Genomic DNA, 13825 nt, shown 5'->3' with positions numbered 1-13825 from the left:
TGCCAAGATTACCAGGGTCACGGCTTGGTGTGAAAGGGTCATTGAAAAAAAGAAACCTGGGTGGAGTGACCTGAGCCGGCTCATTGGCACTTGGAGATGATGTTATTGCCAAGCGCCGGCAGAGGGGAATCCCCCAGCAGTAACCTGCAGTGTGAATGGGTTTAATGCTGCTTCTGTGGCACAACTGGAAACCTGTGCTCAGTGACCCAGGATTTTGGCATGAAAGAGATATAAGTAAAACAGTGAATAATGCAACAGTATAGGATCAAATAGTAGAACTGCAACCTCACAACCCACATGTGTGAGCACAGTGTTATACATTGCAGCCATAGAATCAGCAATATGTTTCCATGTGAACGCTTTCAAACAGCATGTCTGATCAGAGAACAGCAGACATCACAGCTCACCCGCATAGAAACACAAGGGGTCACTAACGGTAACCTACTGATCCGTCTGCTAGCACATGCAATCCGCTTTTAGATAACGGACATGAAAGGGCTGATTCTAAGTGGGGAACACAGTGCAATAAAAACCCATGCACCAGGAAATGGTACAATTTTTTATGTTTGTATGCAGGGTAAATACTGGCTGCTTTTGCATGTACTGAAGCCAATAGATTCAGGGCAGCTTTATTTTTACACTGCAATTTTGATATACATTTTTGACATGCCACCCTCACATGTATATATTGCTTTGCACTTGTTGGGGGTTATTCTAATTGATTCACGACCATCAAAAGATGTGGAAGGTGCACGCATATAAAAGTGACTCTCAAGTCACTTAGGCCCTTATTCTGATTGACGCGGACTTTACCGCATACTTTCGGATCGCGTGTTTACGGCGTCTGCGCATGCGTGGAGAACGCAACGCGCATGTGCCACGCCTTGACTCGGTACCAGTTCGGCCAGATCCCGTCCAGAACTGTTCACCGCTATCATTCGGGAAATAGGGGCGTATTATGGGCGTCATGCGGAATGACACATGGGCGTAGTTTCAAAGTGGGCAAAACGGGGCGGAAACATGGGCGGACACGGGGGAGTACACTTATGTTGGGGGGCGTACATTCGGAAACCACTCCGAATGCACGCGATCAAAAAGGGCAGAAATGTGCGGTGTCCACAAGTGTACTATTGCTTTGCGGACACCACTCGTTCATGCGCTAGGCGAACGTACGCCTAATGACTACAACCATTAACACCTGAACCCAATAGAATCTACTCCTTTACTCATTACTCACTAATAGGACGCTTGTCAGTGCTTTAATTGAAACCATTGCACTTCAATTGCTGTAAGGGTTAATGTGTGCAATGCATGTGTTAGGCATGCTTGTAAGGATATATTGGCATCTAATTGATTCCAATTCAAAATAAGAAGTTTTTTATGAGGATAGGTAATTGAATAAGTGGGTCATGTGATGTATAGCAGAAGATACTTCATAGTGGGTTGTTTGGCGTAAATACTCCGCTTACGTGCGGTAGCACCGCTTGGCTCCCGTTCGGATGCGGTATTCCCGAGCATACTCTGTAATACTCTGTAATACCGTGCCGAATCGGAGTGTTTCTCCCGCACACGCATGCTTTGTATGTCGTCCGTAAACACGCCCTGTTCTTAAAGAGTGAGTCCGTCCGAATGCGGAGGACACGTGGGCGTTTCTACGGACGATGGCCGCACGCGGCAAAACACCGTGGCGTGCGGACCGCACCGTAAGAATGCGGGAATATCCGCACCGATCAGAATAAGGGCCTTACATATGCATGCATGCTGGGAAGGAAATGGGCGGGCAGCTGTCCCCCCCCCCCACTCGCGCCCGGCCTCATTAGCATGTTCCCATATGCTAATGAATGGGCCGTCCCATGCCCCTGTCTGCCCCACACCCGCTGTCCTGGGTACGTGCACATGGCAAACAATCTGTTCACCATGGGTGCACGCACCCTACCTATGCAGATGCACAGAAATGCACATGCGCAGTACAAAAACATTGGTCCCTGTGCAAACGCAGCCCAGCTGTGAATGGACCAGAATAAGGGCCGTTATATCGGCTCCACATGTAGCACAATGTGTTTTTTACCAAAGTGCCTTGTTACCAACTTATATTCACTCCACTGTGGACTAAGGGCCTTATTCAGATCTGGTCAAATTTGTTCTCAAAATGGGCAAAACCATGTGCACTGCTGGTAGGGCAGATGTAACATGTGTAGAGAGAGTTAGATTTGTGTGAGTTATTTTGTTTCTGTGCAGGGTAAATACTGGCTGCATTATTTTTACGCTACAATTTAGATTTCAGTTTCCACACACCCTACCCAAATGTAACTCTCTCTGCACATGTTACATCTGCCCCACCTGCAGTGCGCATGGTTTTGCCCATTTTGAGAACAAATTATGTTCTGCAATGAGATCTAAGTAAGGCCCTAAATTTACTAAGATGAGAGTTATATTGAAGATGAGATGTTGCCAATAAGGTAAAGTGCTAAATAAATAACAACATCCCATCGTTAACAGAACTCTATTTAGTACCTTTACCACTGTGTCCACTCTAAAGGCAAATATGGGTTTACAAAAGAGAGAAAATAAAAAAGGAAACAAAGTATCAGTCTTACTGGTAGTTGGGAAATATCACTACTATATGGAAACATATAAGTATAGCAATGGAGTAACAATTTACGGTACTGTCTCGTTCACAACCCTTACAAATACCAGAAAACTCAGAGAAAGCTATTTATTTTAAAATCTTTCTCTAGTGCATGCAGGGGATGGGTTTCTTGTATGCAGATCTAAATAAGTTCATTTGGAGTAGTAAATTGTCCCTTTAATCCCTTCTCCTGAGGGACAAGATGCCGCATTCATTTGTTGAATAGTAATTCTTTAAAGTGACTCACAATCAATATTGAGGTCTGCAGCTTCTAACGGATCCCCTGTGCTGGGGGGCTTCCCTTTCTTTCAACATTCTAGAAGTTGTAAGTATGCATGCCACATATGTTCTGTCAAAACTGGGTCTGTGCTTAGCATGGTGCATATCTATGTAGGTGGTAGTCTCACCTATCATCATACTGTTTACAGTTGGCTCAGCACAAGCAACAGTAGAATCCTATAGTTTTCCCTGTGTAAGCCAGACATATGCCTTACACAGGTTAGTTTTTAAAAGCAAACTCCTTCTTTAGTAGACAAAGCCATGTTGGAGCTGATGTAACATGTGCAGTGAAAGTTAGATTTAAGTGAGTTTTTTTTTTCTGTGCAAACTGAATACTGGCTGCTTTATTTTTATGCTGAAATTTAGATTTCAGTTTGAACGCATCCCACCCAAATCTAACTCTCCCTGCACATGTTATATCTGCCTCACCTGCAGTGCACGTGGTTTTGTCCATTAAAGAAGGAGCAATCCCCTAACAATTCGACCGACAGGAAGTCGACGTTTGGGTGTGGTAAACGTCCATTTTCTGGAAGTGTCAGGAAAAATACAAGCACGCCCAAGTGTTTTAAGGGAGGTCCTGTAACATCAGCTCCAGCCTTGACCAACCGGTTTCTGTCGCAGACCTGTACAGACTGGGTAAATCATTCAATGGTGATTTGGCAGCCAAGTTTGCAGGCAGCCAAACACTACAAAACATGGAGCATTCAGATTACTACAGTTTGGAAAACTAAAAAAAAGGGTTAAAGTTGTGGGGAAAAACTGTGTGCAGTTCCCCCCTCTTATGCATAACCAGCCCCAGGCTCTTTGAGCCTGTGCTGGTTCTAAAACTACAGGGGAAAAAGTTATTGAGGTCCTCCTGTATTTAAAGAACCAGCACAGGGCTCTTGGACTGGTTCCAGAAAGATGGGGGCAGGGAGAAGAGCCATAGGGGTCCCTGGTATTTTTGAAACCAGCACCAGGCTCTACTAGTCAGTAAAGTAATGACACAGCCGGGGAACACATTTATAGTGGTCCATTTGGCAGTAGCATTACCCTCCAACTAGTCAGCCCTGTCTGGGGGAGTTGGGACCCCAAATAAAAGCCCCCCCTCCTTAGGACACCCAAGTTACAGGGCTGAAGCCCAATGCTATGCCCAGCACCCCTAGGCACTTAGTGCAGAGTTCATAACCATTAAGTTTTAATATCGTGTTTTACCTGTGGAACTACAAGTCCCAGAAAGTCTCCCCTGCAAACTGGTATTTGGAGAACAACAGGAAGGGCTATAAAGGACATACTGGTACCTTTAGTTCCCCCTGTAAAACAAATATTACAATAAACACAGGACGCACACCGTGACAGTAAAACTTAAATAAAAAAATACATGCACACCTACATACATGCTCTCCCATACTAACCTACAACTGATGTAGGGCAAGATTCTCTAAGCTTCAAAATGATAAAATGGAGAGTGATAAACAGTCAACCAATCAGCTCCTACCGGTCATGTCACAGACTGTGTTTTTAAAATGTCAGGCAGGAGCCAATTGGCTGGCTGTTTATCACTCTCTTTTTTATCACTTTTGAAGCTTAGAGAATCTGTCCCGTAGCCCTTTGGTCCTCTGCTTAAGCAATTATCCATAAGGATACTCACCTACCTCCAGTGTAGATTGGTCCTCTTTGGTCCATGTAGGCATCAATGTGTGAAAAAAATAACAAGCTGCAATTTGCAAACCCAACAAACTAAAATTAATCCATGTATACACATGGATTCTCTTCCCCCAACTGTAGAGCCTTCCTGGAACTTGTGTCACTTGGAGACCCATCAGCAAATCGGGCAGCGCCACATAGTAGCACTCTCCTCATTGGCTGAGCTCTGCTGAGCTGTCTCTCAAGCATGTTGGCTCTGTCACTCAAGCACATAAACTCATAGGCTTCTATTGTCATCTCCTTACCTAGCACTATCCATGATTGGTTGTTGGATGACGGAGCGACAGTCGGGATTCCGACCGTTAGTTCACCCACTGACATTGGAATCCCGACTGTAAAATGCCCGACAGTCAGGATCCCGACTGACAGGGCTATTCTCCCCCATCGGGGTCCATGCCCAACTGTCGTCTGGCATACCACACCCCCTTGATTCCAGTATTCCTTGTCTCCTAGTTCCTTCCATTGGCAGTGACTCTCACTCTGTATGCTCGCCCTTTATTGGTTACAGGCACTGTGAGTAGTGACTTCTTAAAAATAGGGCAAAGGGGAGAATAAATCATTCTTGGACTGCAGGGACCAGGGGCTGAGCGGATTCCGGTGACTAGATTCTGTGTGCACCTTTGGTTTATTTTATAAATAATGTAACTGATTTAATTTACTGTATAATTACCCTATAATTACCATATTCTGTAGAATATTTCTTTAATTACATTATTAATTGTAACAATTAGCTAGGACTTATGTGCATTACTATTATTAATAGTTTTATTATTTGTTGATTATTTTTTTAATGAACTATAATTATTATAAATGTGTTTATTAATGTATCAAAAAGAATATTACAATAGTACAGTAGGACATTTCCTAGTAATAAGCTACTTTGTGTTGTCACAATAAGTGACTACAGTCATCATTAGAAGTGCATGGTGTCTAAGTAACCTTATTCATAATTACTGAATTTAAGAAAAATATGTTACAACTAGATCTACTATAATACATCCAAATGCTCTGTAACCCACAGCAACCAATAAGACATTTACTTTTAGTAGGCTATCTAGTTCTCTATATTTAAATGAATGTTAAATGTTTATTAGAAGATGGCTTCCATTTTGTTACAACAGACAAAACAGTTTTTATACAAGAAACAAGGTAGAATGGGTGCCGTCATCGGCAAGAGCATACACGAAGGGAGTCATAAACGATCCACCGGGAACGTGCATTGGGCAACAGAATGAGCGTTATCACTCATTTTATCGCCCGGTGTGTACAGGGCTTAAGCAAGGCAACTGATTCTGTTAAATCAGAAATTATACTTAAGCTGTTCATGAAAAAAATACAATTTATAGCCCTATTCACTTTCAATAAAACATCCAACATATGTAAATGCCCGCAGACATGTTAACATTTCTCTTGGCAGATAACCAAGTGTGTTTATTAATGTTTGGAATTTAAGATTGATATTTAATTTATCCTCGATTAGGAAATCAATATGGCTGCTTCTCTGTAATTCTCTTGTGTATAAAAATTTGCATTACAGTGCACGATAGCTTTAACTGGATATGTTAGCAGTGAACACCAGCATTCACTGTATATGTTTACACTGCACACCAACTTTCATGGTTTATGAATACCACAGTTCACTGTTTATATTTATACTGCACACCAGCTTTCACTGTTATTCTGAAAAGCAGCATTCACTTTATGTCCCCCGTACATGATTACATTAAACAACAACATTTACTGCATGGATATAACTATAGTTGATTCAAGAGATGTTACTGCTATAGGGCCTAAAGGCTTAGGGGTTTGTATAGGGGGGGGGGGGGAAAGGGGGGGCAGGAGCTGTAAAGTTGCATACCAATTTGAGTCTAAATATTGTCCAGCCTGAACTGTTTGACATTACATTTTCAGTGAGCGGTGTGTGTAGTGGATATTATAATGGGGACACTTTAATGTGGCACAATATGAACTGGAGGGCACTGTAATGTGTCATTATTAGTATTTATTATTATTATAATTTTATTTATAAGGTGCCACAAGTGTTTCACAGCGCCGTACATAGGAACAGTACAGGGAGACAAAACTTGGCATTACATTGAATAAATAACAAAAATAGAGTACAAATAAAGAGCGCCACAGTTCAATACATATTACAGCTTAAATATAAGTAGTGAGGACTCAAATTAACATACAACTAGAGGCTTGAGGCCAATGATGGAGATGGGTATGCGGACGAAGATGGTCACTGAGTGTTTGATAATAGGAGAGCTGTGAGTGAAATGTGAAGAGAAGTGGGCTTTGACAACAGGAGGGTAGAGGGCCCTGCTCGGAGGAGCTTACAATCTAGTAGGAAGGGCAGACAGACAGATTACAAGAGGTGCAAGCAAGTGGGTGGTGGCTAGATAGCAGGATGTAAACAGGCAAGGGGTCGGAGAACCAGCTAGTTTATGCAGTGGAAGAGTATGCTTGATGAATAGGTAAGTTTTCAGTGCCCATTTGAAGCTTTGAAAAAGTCGGGGAGAGTTTAATAGAGCGAGGGAGTGCATTCCACTGAAGGGGTGCAGCACGGACAAAGTCCTGTACTCTAGTGTGGGAAGCAGTGATCATGGTGGAGGAGAGACAACAGTCTTCAGGATGGGGCTGTTATGGGGGATTTTGCTTTGTCTGCATGAGGCAGGCAAAACAATATCCCCAATATGCCGTGGCATGGCTGGCTTATCAGGGCTAATTAGACAGCCCACGGCACGCATATTACCAACTATCGGTCATCCTGGGTAATAGGATATCAGGGTGTGTGTGATCATTTGAATTAGGGATACTATGTGGAATAATGTGTACACCACAAAGGCAGTAAACAAGAGCATTACAAAGGTTAAAAAAGATAGTGCACTACTATGGGGTTTAATATTAACTAGAGCACTACTATGGGGGTATAATATTAACTAGGGCACCACTATGGTTCCTACAATGAACTAGGGCAATATTGTGGGGCATAAAAATAATAACTGCTGAAGAAAGGCACATCTCAAAAAGCATTGGTACACAGGCCCCTTCAATATGTTCCTACGGGGCCCACATACAGCAGTTCTGGTTATGCCTCTGATTCACTGTATATCTTTACACTGTACACCCATTTTCACAATACAAGTTTGTGGTTCTGTGTAATTAACATATCATGAATCATCGTGGACATGTTTGTCTTGTGTATGGGACAACTATAATAAATAGGGACTCATACACACCAGGCTAGTGTTTTACCTGTACTTCAGTTATCTGGATATGTCAAAAGTTGAGTACAGCTTCCATGGCTGTAATTATATGGATCATTGGGGCAGATGTATTAAGCCTTAACAAGAGATAAATGCAAGGGTGATAAGGAGAGATAAACGTCCAGCCAATCAGCTCCTTACTGACTTTTTTCAAACACAGCCTGTAACATGGCAGTTAGCAGGTGATTGGCTGGACGTTTATCTCTCTTTATCACCCTTGCATTTATCTCTTGTTAAGGCTTAATACATCTGCCCCAATGTTCTTTATGGTAAACACATCCTTAGTAGACATTAAAACACTGGAGACACATAGGAGCAGCATGTGCTTTTTCTGATATGTCTATAACAAGGCCACAATTACCATAGAGATCAATGAATTCTATGATCATACACATGTTACCTGTCCAGGCATTACACACAAAGGCAGAATGTGGTTGTTTTATGCATTTTAAAGAAAATCTGGAATGAATGGGGAATTCTATATACACAGATATGGATTTCTCAATAAAACTCCTATTTACACTAGTTAAAACACTTCCATAAATGCTCCCCCAGTATGTGTGATCTGGCCTCATCACATCAATGTCTTTCATCTTGCAGGGCCCATAGAATTTAGTGATTCCAAAGTGGCTTCAATAATGAATGTAGATATAAGCAAACAAATTAAACTCCAATGTTCTATCTTTCTTGACCTCTCACAGCAAACATTTTAAGCAGTGTTAAACGGTGTGACTGTATCACTTAATGTCATATATGCAGCTGAGCCCAGCCAATAACCATGACACTTCCTGCTTGCGCAGATGACATCCACTATCTCCCCACAGCCCGCATCTCTGCAAACAGTTGTAAAACCTCAGTTACAATTTGTTCTTAAACGCACAGGGTATCTATTATATCAATCCAACGCATTGTATATTTATGTTACATTTGGCTGGCAGCCTGGATCCTGTCCCCTTAGCTTCATGTTTTAGTCTATCTGCATTACTATGAAACACATATGTTAATAAATCACTTCCTAGTACAATTTCCCATCTCTTTGATCAATGATACAAGACAAATGAATCAATGGTGTTTTGAGACACTATGATCCAGATTACAGTGGATGGCAATAAGTTTCCTCTACACATATATTTTTGATCCTCAGTAATATAGCGAATTGGCTCAAACAAGTTATAACTCATCCAATGATCTACAGAATTGTCACAATTACCATTATTTTATTTTATCTTTTCTTTGGTTACTGTCAAATCTGGTTTATTTCTTCATTACTGAGAAGGCTAAAATGACAGAATAACCACACTGTGATTACATTCTAATTATCTCCTCATCCATATTTTAAGGCTGGGTGGAAAAAAGCAGTGATTCATAAAAACAAAACGAGCACAAATAAATCAGCAATGTATTACTTTTAATGCACTGCTATGTCTATTTTAGAACAATCACTGATCTATAGCTAATAATTTGTTTCGTTTTTAATTATTTGGAGACAACTATATATATATATATATATATATATATATATATATATATATATATATATATATAGATATATATTTATATCTATATATATATATATATATATAGTATTGTATATGTAACAAATATATACAATAGGCTTACTTAAACACTACCATTAGCTATAATCAAAGCAAAAATGTACAATAAATAGTAGTCAAGCAGCAAAATGAAAGAATATATTGGGGAAGCCTGACCAGTTAATCAATTGAAGTGAAAAGTTCTTTTTCCGTTAGAAACAATGCAACACTATATGGCTCTACTTAATTCCATGAAACATTTGAATTGTATATACTGTTCAGTTGACTTAATAGTGATTTATGCCTGGTCTACAAGCAATTATGTTGGTCTCACCATGAACAAGTGGGAACCATCATAGCACAAATGATAAATATTAGAATACTATAATATATACTGTGATTGCTTCCCTCACAGTATATAAATAATTACCATGGCATGTAATCTCACCAGGTTACCTAGACATTGGCAAATACATTTTGGTTAGGTGAGCCAGATCTTCAGTACCATGGACAGCGGTGTAGAAACATCAGCACCACGGACAGCGGATGAGACGTTTCAGAACCAAGGACACTGGAGTAGTCTCTCAGCACCAAGGACATCGCTTATGACGCCTCCAGACTCCCCGTGAGTGAGCTGTGCGGTACCTCTAACATAGAGTATTGGAAATAATGCATACCCTGCCTTGTCCCTATGAATAAAACGCTTTGTAATGAGCCAAACCACCCCTTTTTTTTAACCCCTTGGCAATGCAGAGTGCCACTTATCTCACCATCCCATGCCCCCCCCCCCCCCCCCCCCAGCCCAATTCAATATACACCAAACCAGCCCATCGTTACCTCTTGTAGGATCGGGTGGAGTTTGCACAGATAGGTGCTGGTGCATTCACCAGGAGGGAGTTCTCTGGGAGCGAGACATTATCATCAGTTGACTTTCTTATCCATCCCTAGTATCTGTGATAACCCTGCACCGCTCAGCAAAAGGTGAATCCCCTCCAATATCCCCTCTGTCTATGTCTACTGGGAGCTGCAGTTCTGGCTAGAGGGTGATTCTAGGAAGGCAGTAAGATCTCCCCACCTCCTGCTCCCCCACCCCCCCCCCCCCCCAACCCCTCCCTCCTCCTGTATATCTCGCTCTTCTCTTTCTGATTGCATTTGTCAAACATGCAGGAAAGGAAATAGGGACGGAGGTTGCAGCAGGCGGAGGGGGGAAGTGACAGAGCTGCATGAATGCTACCAGGATAAATCTGCGCATGAGCACCAGAGCCCGGGGGCACCTGGCAAGTCTGTCATGAGCCGTTTGTTCCTTTATTGTCTGGATGTGCACGGACAGGACCTCTCCACAGTCCTTACTCTTATTTCTCTTGCTCATTTGCGGTACAACCCTTGCAAAGCCAAACTGCCGAGAGCAGGGCTCCAGGAGTGCCCATTGTGTTTGGGTTGGGCACAGCCTGCAATGCTGGAAATAAAATCAGCGTGCAGAGAAATAGCATTTTATTGGGTATCAGTGATTACTGAAGGGCAGCTGTTGTTGCGTCGTTCTCTTGCTTTCAGATGGCTGCAGAACCGGCTAGGGATGGGGTGTAGAACACAAGCTGTTATTCATAATCTGCAGATCATTACAGCAGGTCGTTACTGCACTGCTATAATGTGATTATGTCCAGTCTGGCATCAGAGATACTCAGTAGTTAGCTAGAGTAAGTTAATTGTGGCCATTAAAAAAATGACTGTATGCCTAGATGCATCTGAATGAGACATATATGTGGAAACAGTGCCTGCTGCCCATGGAAGGACTACGGTGTACGGTGCAGCATTTCCACTGATTTCTCTATATCCTCTGTGATAAATGGCTCTAATGGTAGAACACATAGAAGGCTAACATATCCATCTTCTGATGAAGACATAACAAGGTAGTCACTATGAGTAATGTATAGATCACCCAATGATCTTTAGTAGGGAGAAGATATGTTGGCCGTTTGCTCAGCAATGTATATTGGGGTCCCTGTGATAGCTATCATTAGGGACATGGGGCAGGGGAGATTACAGCCTCCCCGTGTAGTCCGGACCGTCCGGTTTTTGCTACATGCCCGGACCATAAAGGGAGGCTTTATTCTCTCCCTCCTCCTCTCCCTGGTGACAACTGTCACGTAAAGCCCCACCACCCCAGACAGGACACCACCGGACAGGTCACCCCCTGGACCGAACGCTACCAGTTACGGAATCCAGAGTTTGATGTCCGGTCTGGCATTCCGGGATCTTGGTACGGTCCAGTTTTTACCCATACCCTATAACTCAGACTTACATTTTAAAGGCACGATCAAACCATTGTTGTCAAATGAAAAAATATAAAGCATTGACTATATTTAATTCAAAATAACAAAAATGAATATATAAGTTACAGTATATAGAGTATATCTATGTACTAGTTCAAAGCCTGTGAAGATGATGGCTTAGTTCCTTTCTACTCCTCCCTCCAATCTCTGTGTTCACAGCTCCCTCTGTCCATATCCAGCACGTTTGAAACAGATCATTTTTCTTTCACTTTCTGTTAAGTAGTAATTTGGTCTGTTGAGTGGCCTCTAGTGGTCACTGACGGTACTTCACCTCAAAAAGGTGAGGATTTAGCCTTTTATATATCATTTGTAAATATATGCCTAGTGTCTGAGTGTGTGTCTCCAAAACACTGCCATCTGTTGGCAGCGAGTGAAGCTACATCTCTTTCTCACACATGCACAAACACAGAGGCAATCATAAGGTATCAGACTAGCTTTCGAAGCATTTGTTTTGAGCGGGCTTACTAGTATATAGATATTTGTGATGGAGATCATCAAAATATCTAAAAACTGGACTTAAAATTATTCAATATACCTAGTTCGTTAGCACAAATTGGGCAGCACAATTTGTGTGTTTGTAATTAATCTTTACACAACTATTGAGATTGACGAGCAAACTGTCACTCTTTGTCACCCGGCAACTGAATCCAGCATATGCTTACCAGGTTTGGCATCTCTGGAGCCTGCATGATCGTGGAGCTGCCTGTTCTGCTTGTGCATTCCTTACTCTCTTGCTGGAGCCTGTAGTGCAGCAGAAATCTGTGTGTTCTTCCTGGTCACAGCATCACTGTATCACTGTCTGATCTTCAAACACTATATAGTCCATGTGCTTTCAAACCCACAGGAGTAATCCAAAGCATGAATAAATGCTGACATTCTTTTATAGCTGAATTACATCAGAATTTCTATACTAGAATGTGCAACTGTGGAGGATTTTTTCAAATAAAAAATGAACTCATATTAAATGTCAATGAACCAGCAAGATCGCTGCTATATATTAAATGCCAAGCATCTTCTGTTTATAGTGTTAGTATGTGATGGCGTTATGCTTTACCACCACAGAGCTAATCTAACACCAAACACAATCTATGTTGCAATGTAACATTTCATGTTTCTGGAATGCTCAGCTATTTCTATCAGACATATGATACAGTACCTAATTCGGAGGTGTGAGGAAAGCGAAGAACAGCAATACACTGAGCAGCCTAGAAAAACCATGTTGTCAGCGGGATAGCAAGAGCTGTGACCCTATAGCCAGAGCAGGACTGAGAAAAGTGGAAAAGTTAACTATAGCAAACAATCAGCTTTTACCTATTACTTTAACAAATGTATTTTAATTAATATATATATATATATATATATGTGTGTGTGTGTCTCCACTTAATCACTTTTTGAAGCTCGATACGTCTGTCCCTATGTAACAGTAAATATATATATAAATATATATATATACATATATATCAGCCTTTCAGCCTGCAGGGGAGTTGACTGTTTGTCCCAATTGTGGGCTACCTTCTTGTTGCCGGGATTTTCCATGTCAAAGAGATTACCCACTAGCGTGGTTCATCTTATTCCGTTGCTACGGCATCACCATTTGGTCATTTAAAGACTTACCTCAGGGAAATTGTTCCCACTACCCTTTATTGATTTGAATGCATTGTTTGGTGTAAGGATTATCCTCTGTATTATATACCCTATACATTGCATTGCCCCTGATGAAGTTGTGTTGACGAAACGCGTTGGAATTTTTTAATAAAGGATCACCTTTTGAACGAAGTCTACGTGGTATTGATGAAACATCAGAATTTCACTTCAGAAGATGTATGATTGTGATATCATGTTTATTGTATGCACTTGCTAGGTGGTACCATTAGAGCTCACTCTGGACAACCCCTTTCCGTCTTTCCGTCTGACTATCTATCTATCTATCTATCTATCTATCTATCTATCTATCTATCTATCTATCTATCTATATATATATATATAGATATAGATATATAGATATAGATATATATAGAGAGAGAGAGCTACTGTTACTTAGGGACAGACGTATCAAGCTTCAAAAAGTGATTAAGTGGACAGCGATAGACAACCAGC

The 13825-nt window shown here is 41.5% G+C and overlaps 1 protein-coding gene across 4 annotated transcripts in view; it reads right to left on the bottom strand.

Annotated features, from left to right (window-relative positions):
- The window catches only part of SLC35G2 (solute carrier family 35 member G2), a 35263-nt gene extending 24773 nt beyond the window's left edge, over positions 1-10490 (bottom strand). The window contains exon 1 of one of the 4 annotated variants that reach the window (XM_083178454.1): positions 10236-10490. The gene's annotated coding sequence lies outside the window, so the exon portion shown is untranslated. Of the gene's footprint in view, positions 1-4102; positions 4201-9828; positions 10045-10235 lie in introns of those variants that run through there. The other 3 variants (XM_083178457.1, XM_083178455.1, XM_083178456.1) reach the window with 3 other exon arrangements.
- Between the last annotated feature and the right edge of the window lie 3335 nt (positions 10491-13825).

Source organism: Crinia signifera, chromosome 3 (genome assembly GCF_055691185.1).
Source record: "Crinia signifera chromosome 3, ASM5569118v1, whole genome shotgun sequence".
In the NCBI taxonomy this organism is placed as follows: Eukaryota; Metazoa; Chordata; class Amphibia; order Anura; family Myobatrachidae; genus Crinia; species Crinia signifera.
Note: the sequence above shows the minus strand (reverse complement) of the source record. Positions and strands in the feature narration are given on the sequence as shown.